This window comes from Parasteatoda tepidariorum, chromosome 1 (genome assembly GCF_982258835.1).
Source record: "Parasteatoda tepidariorum strain Cologne lab strain chromosome 1, Ptep-v5.0, whole genome shotgun sequence".
Lineage (NCBI taxonomy): Eukaryota > Metazoa > Arthropoda > Arachnida > Araneae > Theridiidae > Parasteatoda > Parasteatoda tepidariorum.
In genome coordinates, this window is record NC_141755.1 from 47613644 (window position 1) to 47628862 (window position 15219).

Genomic DNA, 15219 nt, shown 5'->3' on the forward strand with positions numbered 1-15219 from the left:
TAATTTGTAAAATATCAATTTATTCATATATAAATCAAAATAACACTCTCAGAAGTAAAACTCTCACTTTTGACGATTTAGAAATCCCTGAGCAATATTTCGTTAATTTTTGAGAATCATTTCGTAACGAAATCTCGTGGTATGTGACGAAACGTGAACTCTCAAATGTATGACAAAAGTGTTTCCTCAACTCAAAAGATCATCATAGTGCATTGCGGGATATTGTTAACTAGAATGACGAAACTAGAATAAAGACTAGACAATCGAAAAGAGTGTGACGAATAAGCTGATCGGCTTGTATAGTAGGTAAGCAGTTGGCCTCGTACGAGGAAGATCCGGAGTTCGAATCCCGCTCTGGGTGTGCGTGTAATTTGTCTCTCTGTATTATCTGACCTTCTTATATAGCGCCATCGATATGGTGCCCATTATAATTGATCATTATGAATATTTAATACATTATGGGATACGAGTTTTTTTTCTGAAAAAAAGTAGAATGACGAAATATTTTTTTATTTTCGACGAAATTTTTACTCAGAGCATATACAGGGAAATGGTTTCGACAAAACAGATAAAGTTTCGTAATGTTTAAGCATCCTTTTTTTGTAATAAATTTGTTAATAAAATATCATCTTTCTTTCAATTAGCAATGATAGTGATGTAGTTATATTTTGTTGCTCATCAATAATTTTGTTAATTTAATGTTGCTATTTTTATGCGAAATTTGAGGAGAAACTGTTATTTATAAAGTTACAGATATGTTTCAACTACTTTTCAGTATTAAAATTCCTCTTTCAAGTAGCACGTCCATATTTTATGCAAGTGTGACTAAATGAAAGACTTGGAACTATTAAGTGATGTGCCACACTTTTTCTAAAGGTAACATTTTTATAATAAAATTCTCTTATTAAGATAAAATTACAACCGTTTTCTCATAAGTGTCGGAATGATTTATTACATATCACACAATACTGATTAATATCCAGTGGCTGCATTATTACTACTGTTATTCATTACATAAACAGCACAGAATATACAAATATCCAGTTGCTACATTATTATTATTATTTATGCACACAACGTTCTCATTATCAACTTGTAAATGTGGCTTATGATTATAATGTCCCAAATCCATCCTACCTAAAATTAATACTTCAAAGCACTTACATGCGTCGTTTCAAGTGTCATGCAAAGATGCAGCTTTTTATTCAGCGTTTCGCAATTTTTTTCTAAAAAAAAACATATATTAAAAATAATGTTATATTTTTAAAATGATTAAATATTTATAAATGTATTAGTATAAAAAGTAGTTTTTAATACAAAATATACAAAAAAAATTATTTTTAGCAGTTCTTCTCAGTATAGACTGTACTGATTCATGAACAAAACAATTTATCCAGATGTCGTTAATAATATCCTTTGAAATAGAAGAATTGTTGCAGAAAAAATAATCTTAAAATTTTTCAATGTAAGCCACTGCACACAAATTTGTACAAAAAATATTAATAACGTACTAAAAAGCAAATTTAGTGGATTAACGGCACTAATTCGCGTAAGAGAAATCTAAAAAGTCGCCATACTATTAATGAATTACTTCTAAAGCATTTTAGAAGAGAACACAGGTCAAATCTGAAAACGTAAGTGCTTTATCCTTCATAAATTTTTAATTTTGTTGAAATGTAAATATAAAACTCAAACGAAGTTTATTCTAAATACAATATATGCCTACTGTGTGTACTCCTGTATTTACTTTGGTAGATTGAAGAGTGTAGCAACTTTAGAAGAAGAGTGCAATTATGTGAAAACATTAACGTCATAATTAAAATAGTATATCTATACTCTGCTCAGCGAGGAACTAATAGCGAGCATAAATAAAGTTACCTGGCACTTGGCATTACCTTTGACTGATGAACACCAAAGTTTTGACAAACAGTGTTAATCTTACTAATATGTAAGAGATATTTAACGTATATTTTAAATATATCTTTATTCAATCGTATTCGAATCTAAACTCGACATAAAAACATAATAATTCGCGATCGCAACGCTCGAGTACGCCGTCTAGCGGGAGCCTGTAAATATCGGACATTAATTTATCACGTTTTCATTTAGTTCCATCAAAGTCATTGACTGAATCAGACGCCATTTTTTAGCAGCAAATAAGAAACAAAATTTCCCTAAGGAAAAGGCCGAAGAACTTGAAAAAAATCTCCAGAATATTAGTAAATCTTTCAGGAACAGAACACGCCAAACATTTGAAGAAAAATTCCTCAATAATTTTTAATTTCTATTATCAACAAACTTGCAACCGATGACTTCCAATTTCGGATACTGTTACAGATGTGTGTATTAAGGTAAAATGCATTTCTTCTGTCTTCAATTCATTACGAATTAAAGTGAAGTCAACATTGCTTTCGTCATTCCAGTGAATAAATATGAATTCAGAACATACAGAATTGTAATAGTTATAGCATATTCTTCTTCGTTATAGAATAGTATATATTTCTGTATCCATATAATTCGGAAAACAACAATAAAAAATTATCCAAGTTACTTGGAATAGTGCCATTTGTGCTGATTCTTAATTAATTTAAAACGTTTTCTTGGTAAGTTTTTTTAATTTTGAAAGAATAAGTTCAACTAGAATTCAGCTATTCTGTTTTTAGCTACATATTCAAATTCATATCAATTATAAAATTTTGCTGTGTAGTATGTTATCTAAAAGTAATGAAGGTATAAACTATGTATCTATTATTTGAGAATAAAGTTTTCAAACAAGGAACTTATCATTTTGGAATTCTCCGGGAATCATAAATCAGGTAAGTGCAATGATTTTTACAATAAAAAATTTGCTTGTAAATATTTTTTTTTCATTTGATGATGGTTCTCTACAGAATGGTTTTTTACGTCTGATTAAGAACTATAAGAATAATAAAAAAAGAAACAATATGAAAGTTTTTATTTAAATGTTAAGAATTCTTAAAATCGTTTTTTTTATCCTAAGAATTCTTTATTTTCCGTTTTTTAGTTTATAATTTTTTGATAAAAATTGTTCTCAAAATACTTTTGAAAAATTAAATGGTATAACATTATGTGTTTATGTATACTTCTTGTATATTCCAATGTTTGAAATAATATGATTCAGAAAAGTATGGAATAAAAATTCGGTACTTACGTATTAACGCCACCGCCGCTACAGATTTGGCGGTTTTTAAGTGCCGCCAATCTACACTTAAAATTTTTGCGACAATTCATAAAATAAAACACTTTATTTAAAATCAAAATAGCTAATCGGATTTCGGTGGAAAATGAGCCGATATAGAGTTTAGCATAGATTCAAAACAATCATATCGCCATATGAACTCTGATGAATAAGATTCCAAATGAAATAACATTTCCAAAACGTACGTTTACCAAGATAAAGTTTTATGTTGTGGGAATTGGTACATTTTCGTTTTTTCGGTAAAATATTTCCCTCCTGAAGAAATAAAATTGCATCTTGTTTTGTTTTTGGCAAATCCCAAAGACGAATATTCGTAGCACTAAAAATGGCGACAAAAAAGAATTGTTTTTTGTTTTTGTTTCGTCAGCATTCTTTATTTTACGTTTCTTAGTTTCTAAATAATGATTTTTATTGAAACTTGAAATTTTTTGATAAAAATTGTAAATTTCATAAAATTATGAGGCTTATGTATACTTTTTGTTCATTTTAATTTTTGAACTAATATGATTCTTAAAACTATAGAATGTAAAGTTTAAACGGGCCTTTCATGTTATATCATTAAATTTAGTAATACTATTTCTCGGGCATTAGGTTTTAACTCTTATAGAGAAGATACATATTTTTTTCTGTTAATGTACAAATATTTTTCCGATGTGTTTTGGATGTTCCTTCTCTAATAAAAAGAGATACAGTGAAACCCCGATTTTACGTTTCTCAGGGGACTGGGTAAAAAAAACGTAAAATCAGGGAAAACGTAAAATACGGGAAATACTTAGATAGCAAAAAATCATATAATAATAATGGGAAAATAAAACAAACGAAAGGTAGTAAAGATGACTCTTTCAAAAGGTACTATTAAAATCTATATTTTACGAAAAGAATATTAGTATTTAAAGAAAAAAGCATACCAGTCTAAGATCACTTTTACAATTTTTGTTAAGAATCATGTAATTTAGGTGCAAAATAGTGCGTAATAGTAGATTGTTTTTTAGACATTGAGTTCCAAGTAAATGCCTCATCTTCCAGGACTGAAATCTTTTGCAAATTTTTTTCCTGGTCTTTGTATGATAGAAAATAGTCTTTCACTATTAGCAAACTTCTCAATGCTGTGTTGAAAGAAGGAACGGGCTGTGCTTCTGTTCCTTCTTGTTCATCTTAATCGGCGGATGAAAAGTCCATAACATCGTCCACGGATGGAGCAGTGGTTCTCTCAGCTTCGCATGTTGCTAAGTTTTCTCGGATGTATTCGTCGAAGTCATAGCTAACTGTTTCATTGTCATTCTCCGGGTCTAGTCTAGCTAATCCTGCATCTGCTAACGGTTCATTAGAAGCTACGACTCCGCTTTCTTCAAAACAGTGGGAAATGCACTTTTGTGTAACGCTTCTCCAAGCAGCAGAAATAAAATGCATAGCCTCCAGAACACTTAACTTTAGTTTGCAGGCGTCATTTAGGTTTCCGTTCTCTAGTTCAGCTACAGCTTTCCGGACAAGTTGCTTTCTGTAAAAAACCTTAAATATTGCTTATTAAAACGTTTTTTTTTCTACAAAAAACGTAAAATGCGGGAAATTCCGTAAATTAAAAACTTACAATCCGGGTAAAATTAACATTGGAGGTATACGGAAAAACTGGGTCCTGATGAAAAAAACGTAAAATGCGGGAAAAACGTAAATTCGGGGGACGTAAAATCGAGGTTTCACTGTATCATTTTGTTTTCGGTTGTACAAGAAAGAAGATCAAGCATTTTTCTTTTTTAAATTTAATAAGCCACATTAAAGAAGGAACGTTGCAATGCTACACGCTACATTAACGACGTCTCCAGAGTAACTGAATGACGGTTCATATAGAAATCGCAGGTATGCGTCTCATACAACAACGCCCCCTATAGTTCGTTGCGATCGCGAATTCCAAAAACAACATTTACGCACGTTGCAACAAGTCATACTTATGCTCGCCCTTGAAACATTTGACTGCTTACAAATAGTTAGTAAAGAATGCCGACTCAAGGACGAATCGACATTTTTCTCTGTAAACAAAAAGCGTTTATGCATCCTTCCACCATCATTTCTGGCTTAATAAAAGTTTAACAATATTTTTATTCTGAAATAAATTTTTCAACTCTTACACTCTTCTTTAAAAGTTACTGCACTTTGTCAGTCAGAGTAAAAATAGTAGTTTGTATATAAGGATTTTGTATATCATACATTACAACTTGCAATATTAAGCCAAGTAAATATAAGAGTACTTATAGAATTTGCATAATGCAGTTAGAATAAGCTTCATCATTTAAGATTTATATTTACATTTTCAATAAGCACTTCTTTCCCAGATTCAATTTGAATTCTCTTATAAAATGCTTCAAAAGTAGTACATGCTCTCGTACAGTTTGCATTGAAAATTTTATTCATTTGTCTTGACTACATTTTTATGCAAATGCTTCCAACACTCCGGATCTTTATAAGGATCCGAAACTAAAGCATCTCTGATAAGAAATATCTCGTTATTTATAACCCGCCTTAAACGTTCTTTTGTCTCCATTTTTAAAATAGACAACTAAAATTATTTCGTCGACTATAATAAGATGCAAAACGATATTTCTGAGCATGCGCTGTATCGCTAATTTGAAAAAAAAATAATAATATCATCGTTACCGTTAACGTAAGATAAACCTAATTTATTTCTGGTGTTCTACTCTGCTAATATTACACTTTCAATTTTGATCCTTATATCTAATTCTTAAAACTTTATTATCACGTGATCTTATGATATTAATTCATTGCGCAACAACTTGTGGTTAATTATAGTATGAACTGTTTTTCAATCATTATGTTTCGGATAAAATATTTTTATTATAAATTAGGTTTAAAATGTGCATGTCACGTTTCTTAACAGACATCTTAAAATTGACACAACTCTTTTCAAAGCAATCGCTTTTAAAATATTATAAAAAAATAGTTAATAATTTTTATAATATTTTAAAAATGATTGCTCTTTTCACTATTTTTTATTTCGTAAAATAAACTCCTATTATTTTATGTATATATAGGTGAAAAATCGAATAATTATTTTGACTTGTAGATCCCTTTTCAGGCATTTTAGAAGCAACTTTAATTATAATCACGATATCTATATAATATACTATTCAAATTAAATATTTTTCTTTAAAAAATAAACTGCGCATAATGACTAATAAAAATCTTTATTCTAACTCAGAAATGTAGTATTTTAAAAATCGCAGTTATTTGTTGCAAACAAAGCTTAAGATTTTTCATCTTTATAATTAGTACATTACTTATTGTTTTTGGTATGGTTTGCACTTCAATGGTACATTTATAGTGTGGTATACTGTATGTAATTTTAAAGCGTGCAGAATTATAGTGTACAAATTTTTGCAACCGTAATATTTTGTTACGTTGAACCTTATCAAACCGTATAAGACCTTGTGGTTTCAAATATTTCGCACCGTGTTATGTAACAACATGAAGACATTATAGAAGTGAATTGTGAATTTTTCTTGAGTTTTGTTTATTGCAGTTTTTCAGAATTTCGTTAAGTTTACGCATAATCTTTTCAAAGAATCTAATTTTTTTTTATGTGTGCCAATTAAAAATGACTATTGTTTAGTCCCCTTTTTGAATTTTAATTTCTGACAGCACTAGTGTTCGTAGCTACTTTTGGCATATTAGTTACACAATATCAGCTTCTTAGCCATTTATAAATAAAATTCTGCAATAAGAGGAATCTATATATATATTTCTCTTACACGGCGACAAAAAAAGCCTCATTACAACTCCTGTTTTCAATTTTTTTTTAAAAAAAAGTTGTTATATGGATTTGAATGATTGTTTTGAATTCTTAGAATTCTGTGCATTTGCAATGTACCTAAGTTAGTAGCGAGCGAAGCAAACCATATAAGAGTGCGTAGCAATTTTCGGGGGTTGGCGAGCGTTAGCGAGCAGGGGGCACAGCCCACTAGTTTATTTTTTTATTTTTTTAACAAGTCAGTGAACTTAAACTTTCTTCTTTTATAAAAGTTAAAACTTTCATCTTACCGTATCAGGTTCATCTTTGTATTTGTCGGCGCATTCGTCCATCTAAAATGCAAAGAGTAAAGTTTTTTTTTTCATTACCAAAATCAGTTAAATATCGGAAGCAATCGTGGCTTTTTTTATTCTTCTCATTTTGTAGACTCGGCACATTGTGAAAAATTCCGTATCAAGTTACAGTAAAAAGTACCGGCACTTAGGGTGCTGGTATTTTTACCATACTATCCATTTTTACCAAAACATGTTAGGGAACGCAGTATCTGATATTCCATAATTTTGCAACAATATTTTACCTAAAACTCCTGAATCACTGTAATTAAATAAATATTACTGTGAAAATTACGGCTAAATACTTAATGGTAAAATTGGATTTTATGAATAATGCATCCCAAGTGCCCGTACGAAAGTGCCCGTACGTATCTGGAATTTCTAACAGTGTAGTTTTTTATTGGGTAATCTGGAAAACACTGAAGTCATACTTGAGATCAATTTTCTTTTTTCGATATTTTTATTTGTCTTTTATTTTTATCCCCCCCCCCTCTTTTTACGTAATTAGCTTTTACGCCAGGTTTCGTAAAAAAATAATTTTTACTGTTTACAGTATTTTTTGTGTTTGTTGCCTCCTTAGTTTACTTAGATTCTGTGCCAGGCATAGTTAAAAAGTCCACTTTGTTAATTTTTTAGTATCCTTTCTTTTTCCCCTGGCTTTTGCGCTAAAAAAATCAAATAATTACATTTGAATTTGTTTGGAAATACAATTATTTTTTGCGTATTTCAGCCGATTTTAGTACACTTTTCTTAAAATTAACATTCTATTAACAACACTTCTTATTTTAAAGCAAATAACAAATTACTTGTTTTAAGTTTAAACATTTAGAGAACAAACGTAGGAAACAAATTTGAAAGTTTGGATGCTATTAAGGAAAGTTTCAGTCTAAAGATTTTTGCAGTTTATTGAGACGATTCCTTTCCTTTACAACGCGTTGAAATGTTATATGAAATTTAACACATTGAAAAATTCCTGATTCGGATTCTTAAGAACAGTATCATAAATTTCTGTCTGAATATATGGTGGGTTTAAGAATGAATATACGGAATTTAATGAATATACTGGATGAATATACGGAATACGGCCACTCACAGGATATTAGTAATTTTTACTATAATTTGACCTAGAATTTTTTTTACACTCTTGGCTAATTTCGAAAAAGTATATATTAAGAACTTAAGATAATATTAAATTTTAGAAAATAGAAATACAAGCTGCTGCAAATAAAATGATTCGAGGCAATTGACGAATTCCAATTTGAGAAATCAGTGGAGCACTTTGACTGATACGAGTAAAAGATTTATCCGTACTGATGCAATAGGCCGTGTTACAGTTATTCTCAGTTAGCGGTGCCTGTACTGCAGTGGACTGATCGTTAAGACACGGTTCCCAGCAGGTTACAGAAGTCAACCGTCGCTGGCTGCGGTTAGTGTGAGGGTGGGTGACCACTTGGATTAGTCTGCGTAGGGGCCGAGGGTGGGCGGTGTCTGTGATGGCATGTCCTCGGATCATCCTCAGGAATGTTTCCCAGACCTTCGCTAATATCCCATTGTGCAGCTATAGTGTGACATAAATGAAATACAACGAGAACAGTTAGCAGTGCATTCTTCTTACTTTATTGTATAATACTGAATGGTTGCTCTTCCAACACTTCTGCATTCTTAGTGTTGTCACGTGTGTTTACTTTTCATTTGGCTTACCTTTAGTACATGGTGATAAAATTCTTATTTTATAATGAGCTGAATAATAGTAATGGAAATACGTGTAAACGAATTTTTAAAATTAAAAAAAAAAACTATTTTAGTGTTATTTAAAAATACAATAAAAAGTTCATAAAGTCGAAAGCGCATTTAACGTTTATTTAACCTAGGTGAATATTAAAAAGGAATGTTATTTAACCTTGTGATAAATGGCTTTATTCTTGCACGCCTCTCTTTGAAAAAGAACGAATGAATCTTTGGTGGCTGCTACAACCTCATTTACACATTTCTTGAATGCATTATGATGCTAGTGACACAAGAAGAAAAATTTTATTATTGGTAATCTATTTTATTATCGACACATTTTTTTGACGATTGAGTTCTCATGTATAGGTTAGTTTAGTATGGGAATATTTGAAGGGAGAAGGCTATCTGTAGTTTATTGTAAATCAACCAATGAAAAGCAGAACAATAAGATCTATGAAGTATCTTTTTATTAATATACAATTTAAAATAAAAATGATAGTAAAATATAATATTTTTACTTATTTAATGATGATTATGATGATGTTATATTTTGTTTCTCAACAACAATTTTTTTTATCTAACGTTGCTATTTCATGTGAAATTTGCAAAGAAACTGTTATTTATTTATTTTTATTTTTTTTCATTTCCATCAGCTGCACAATCAGTCTTCCCGATGAGCAGACCTAGTGCGTTCTCCATAAGTGGTATCCACTCTTTCAGGACCACCACAATGGGTGAGATACCGTTGGTCATGTTAATTAGGACGTCTAGCTTCTGTCACACTAGATGGCAGCACCAAGACTCTATTTGGGTGCTAAAGTGGACTAGGAATTTAATTTTGCCGGAAATGCAAAGGGGCCAATAAGGCACTCCAGGGTGCATGCCGGATAATCATACGACATGGGCGCTGAGGATTTTCGGCATCCCGAAAATCCGGTGTCTGGGCCAGGGATCAAACCCGCAGACTCAGAAGGCCAATGACAAACCAACTGCACCTCCCAGCCACAACAGTTATTTATAAAGTTACAGATATGTTTGAGTCATTTTCCGTTGTAATATTCGACTTTCAAACTTTCATATTGTATATATAAGTTTGACTAAATGAAAGGCTAAGAACAAAATAGTGATAAGCCACGCTTTTCCCAAGCTGACAATGTTAAAATAAACGTATCTTACTATCTTTATTTTAATTATTACTTCGTCAAAAGTACGTGAATTATGCATTACATAACACAACACAATATATACAAATGTCCAGTGTCTACTTCGTCATTATTATTCTCATTAGTAATCTGAGAGAGAACAGAATATGAGAGATACATAAGAATTTCTCATTAGTAATCTGAAATGTTGCTTATCATTATATTGTTCCAAACCCTTAGTATATAGATTTAATGATTCAAGACACTTACAGGCGTTCTCTCAAGGCAATTCTGGAGTTCTTCATTCATTGTTTCGTTATTTTTTTCCAAAAAAATAACCACATATGATTAAAATAATTCTATTATATTTTAAGTGTTTTAACATATATATAAAATATAGGTCAAACACTATATATATATATATATATATATATATATATATATATATATATATATATATATATATATATATATATATATATATATATATATATATATATATATATATATATATATATATGAAGAATAAAACAAAGAAAAGTTATAGACATTATATATATATATATATATATATATATATATATATATATATATATATATATATATATATATATATACCCTATCTAACAATAAGTATTAGGACACCTATGCAAATGATTATATTTGCAGTCCTGAGATCTTCTGAGTCTGCAGTCCTACAGACTTTACGCCCTACGCCGGTATATGTCTTGCAAGGAACAACATCGGCATTAGTCTCATGCAAGATGCATACTGCACTATTTTGGATGACAAGTGCTTCCTACGTTGTGGCAGTTTTACGGGGTGGGCCCCTGTTACTTCCAGGACGCAATGCCAGCTGTCATGTTGCGAGCTGTCATGTTGTCTCCAAGGCTTGGTATGTTGCTAATGGGGTTAATCGGATGGACTGGCCTGCCCACTGCCGAGACCTGAACCCTGTCGAGAACCTCTGGAACGAGTCGGATGGCCGAATTAAGGGGTGTACTATCCGTCCAAAATCGTAGAAGGAACTTACATGTCTTCTCTTAGCCGTGTGGAGGAAAATACCACTAGCCATCACACAAGGACTTATGGAAAGTATTCCCCGGAGTAATTGCCTCTCGTGGAGGCTCTACCAACTATTCATTATGAATAAAGTTTGTTTTTCTTTTCACTCACACGTGTCCAAATATTGGTATATAGTGTATATATATATATATATATATATATATATATATATATATATATATATATATATATATATATATATATATATATATATATATATATATATATATATATATATATATATATATATATATATATATATATATATATATATATATATATGATAAATACGACTGATAAATGATATGACGACTTGATAAATGATATGAAAACTTGACTACTTGAAAATGACTGAAATGCCTGTATTCTAGTGGTATATAATAAATGAATACTTTGAATACTTGAATAAATGGAATCGTTAAATTTGGATTTTGGGATAAGCGATATAATAGGCACACAAAAGACAAAACACATTTTGAATTATTTGGTTACCTCACTCAAATATTACTTTTGTAATCAATTGGTCAGTTAGAGTAAAGTAATCCTGTTCTTAAATTTCAGAATGAGGGCATTGTTTTAAAAAATTTTTTAAAAAATTACAAATTTTTTATGCCTGGAACCAACATATAGGTCATCTAAAATTTTATTTTGAATTTAATTTTTCTTTAGCAATTCTTGTCTTACTTGCTTTTTTCGTTACAACTAGCTATTGAAGTGTCATGCTACAAAACTGTTTATTATGTTTTAATGCTAAAGGTATTTTACAATGATCATATTTTTAAATTATTTTTCTGTGTCCTTATTGACATATTCCATAACCCACATCCTTTTGGGGGAAATGAATTGACAATATTTGATATTTTTTCTTAATTTAATGCAAGATTGACTAATTGTGTTATCAACACTCCTTTTACTCTGTCCTGTAGTTTCTACAATGTAGTATTAACGTATGTGGGGATTAGTGTCAGACAAATAATTCTTCAACAATTTAGAAAAATTTTAAAAACACTCTATTTAAAATATATAGCTTCATCATTCTATTTGAAATAGATCATTTTAAAATAGTTTACTTCAATTCAAAATAGAATAAAATCATGAAATAATAAAACTTTATAACATTATTACAACTGAAATAATAAATAATCTAATATTTACCTCCTGCTTCTCTAACGCTTTGTATTTCTTCAAAAATATCAAAAGCTTTTATTTAAAAAAAAAAAATTTGTCATGACATTCAAATAGAATCATCATCTCCGTTAAATGCAATCTCTTATTACAATCACGTCATTACAATCTCTTATTAAAACTAATAAGCGATATTTTAATATGATTTGTTAAAATTAATCTAAGTGGAAAGCGGCGATATCTGCTTAAATGGATTTTTAATGATAACTCCCAACATGAAATTGTCATTTATAATTTGCTTATTCCAGTCAAAACATTTATATCATATTGGAGGAAGTAGATAAACTCGTTTTAATTACTAATTTAAAATTTAATGATTTGATATAAATCGAGGAGAAATATTAAAACTCAAGATAATTTTTAAGATAAAAGTTAAATAAAAATTTTAATTTATATGTACGGCAAAAAATGGATACTCAAATCTAACGAAATTTTCCTCGTTTTTGACGAAACCATTTCCCTGTATATACACCAAGCGAATATTTTGTAAAAGTGACGAAATGACAATCCTCACTCTTCAAAAAATGATTTCATCAAAGTAAAGATTATTCCATTTTATTTTTCACTATTCTATTTTTCACTATTCTATTTTATTTTTCTAAAAAAGGCTTGGTTGATCACTCTTTCGTTTACACCGTATTAGGATCAACGTCATCCCACCAACACAAAGTAGGACAGATAGAACAAAGAGAAAAACTGCATCCATGTTCGAAGTGGAATTCAAACTCAGGATCTTCTTTGTATAAGGTTAACTCCTTGACTATTATACACACCGGTCACCTATGTCGGCATTCTAGTTTCGATCATTTATTCTTCATTCTAGTTTCCTTATAATAGTTAACAATCTCACATAATGCCCTGCAATGAGGATCCAAGTTAAGGAAACATTTTTGGCCCATATTTGTGTGTTCACGTTTCCTCACAAATTGCGTGCTTCCGTGACGAAATATTTCTCAAGATAAACAGAATACAGCTCAAGCATTGCGCAGAAGAAATACAAAAGTGAGAATTTCATTTTTAGGAGAGTGTGTATATATTTTTTTCTGCACTGTAATAAGTACTTCTCCCAAGCTGCAGCCAGTGAGAAAATAACTTGGATAAAGAAATAATGAAAGTGAATTTATAATTTAAAAATCAGTCTGAATGAATAATTTAATAACAAAAGTTTCCCTAAGAAATTATACAAATTTTGTTTTAGAGCGGTCTGTCTGACATCTAATTATTCTTATCGATTTAATAATCCTTACCTTTCAGGTAAAAATGTCTGGGCTTTAGTTGAAAAATATGCTTTCAAAAATACAAAAAGTAAAATAATACAGTTTATAATTGCTGAAATTTCATAAAAAAACGTTTGTGGTATAAAATGTTTAAGACCACTACATATTTCTTTTTAGGTAGAAATACAGTATATTAAAAAACAATAATGATTTGATCTTTAAATTAGTTATTCATTTCAGAAAAGTGCTAAATTATTGAAAAACTGATTTTTTTTAAAATTAAAAATGTAAACAAAAATCCCATAATGTTAATTTATATCAAAATTCGAGATCACTTTTAAAAAATCTTCATTGCATTGATGCAGTTTAATCTTCATTGCATCCCCATGCTACAACGCTCTGAAATATCAGATAAAATTACGGAGACTTTAAATTATCAAAATTAAAGACAAAATATGATAGGCATTTAAGAACTTTTTAGGCTACCTTTTAGGAATTTTTTTCTCATTTTTAATCACTATTGATTCAGTATAGAAAAGTATTTGTCTGAATATCTGTCTTTAAAATTCTACTTTCTTTATTTCGCTTCGTGCGAAACCTCACTGTAAAAATTTCTGAAAATTTCAAATGGGGCCAATCGAAACTTACTAAACGAATTCCGGTCATAACAAAAAACTAAATTCGCTGTGAAATTCAAATAAGTTTTAGAGAATTATTTCGAATGTCTACTTTAAGCCCCAATTTCACTGTGCTACATGGAGATTCGAGTCCTAGCTCCTCTGGCTGCAGCTAATACATAATTTTACCATTCGTGGGAATTTAACAAAATTTATTACTTTAGCTAAAATAGTTGTGATGCAGTTTATAATCAAAATTTAAACTTATTTGTGAAATAAATCCTAATAAAATATATACAATTTTAAAAATAATACATTTAGAAGCTTATATCTACGAAAGCAGATGGTTTATTCCTTCCAAGTTCCAAAATTAGTTACAAAGTTTGTCAGCAAATCACGTTGCAAATAGGAAAAACTATAAAATAATATTTTTTGTTGTTTGTCAGATCATGGTAAGTAAAACTTTTGCCCCGGTGTTAGCTAGTTTTGTCTTCAGGCTATGCCAAGTTGTTGCTGTTTATAGTAGGAATTTTAAAAATATCGTATTATGGATTTTTGCTCCTAGCAGTATAATCTTTTAAAGAATTTTGTAATTACTTAGAAACTTTATGAGGATAAATAATTTGGCTCCTAAGCTGAACGAGCAAAAAAAAATACACTCCTTACTCCTTTTGTTATTCTTTATTTGAATTTTAAATTAATGGTAATTACTGGAATCTACCATAAGAACAGTTATGATTGAATTCCATCATAAATGTTAATCACAAGTCACGGATTTCCCAGATTATTACGATGGTAAATTTTTAAAAGCATAATGAGTTTAAAAACGATCCAGTGGCAATCCGTTGTGAACCGAGGGAAGGTCCAATGGAATGAATGTCACGACGATTCCAGCATTGCGCACATGCCGCTTTTACTTCCAAGACAAGCTGGTACCCATTGATCAGAGGCTG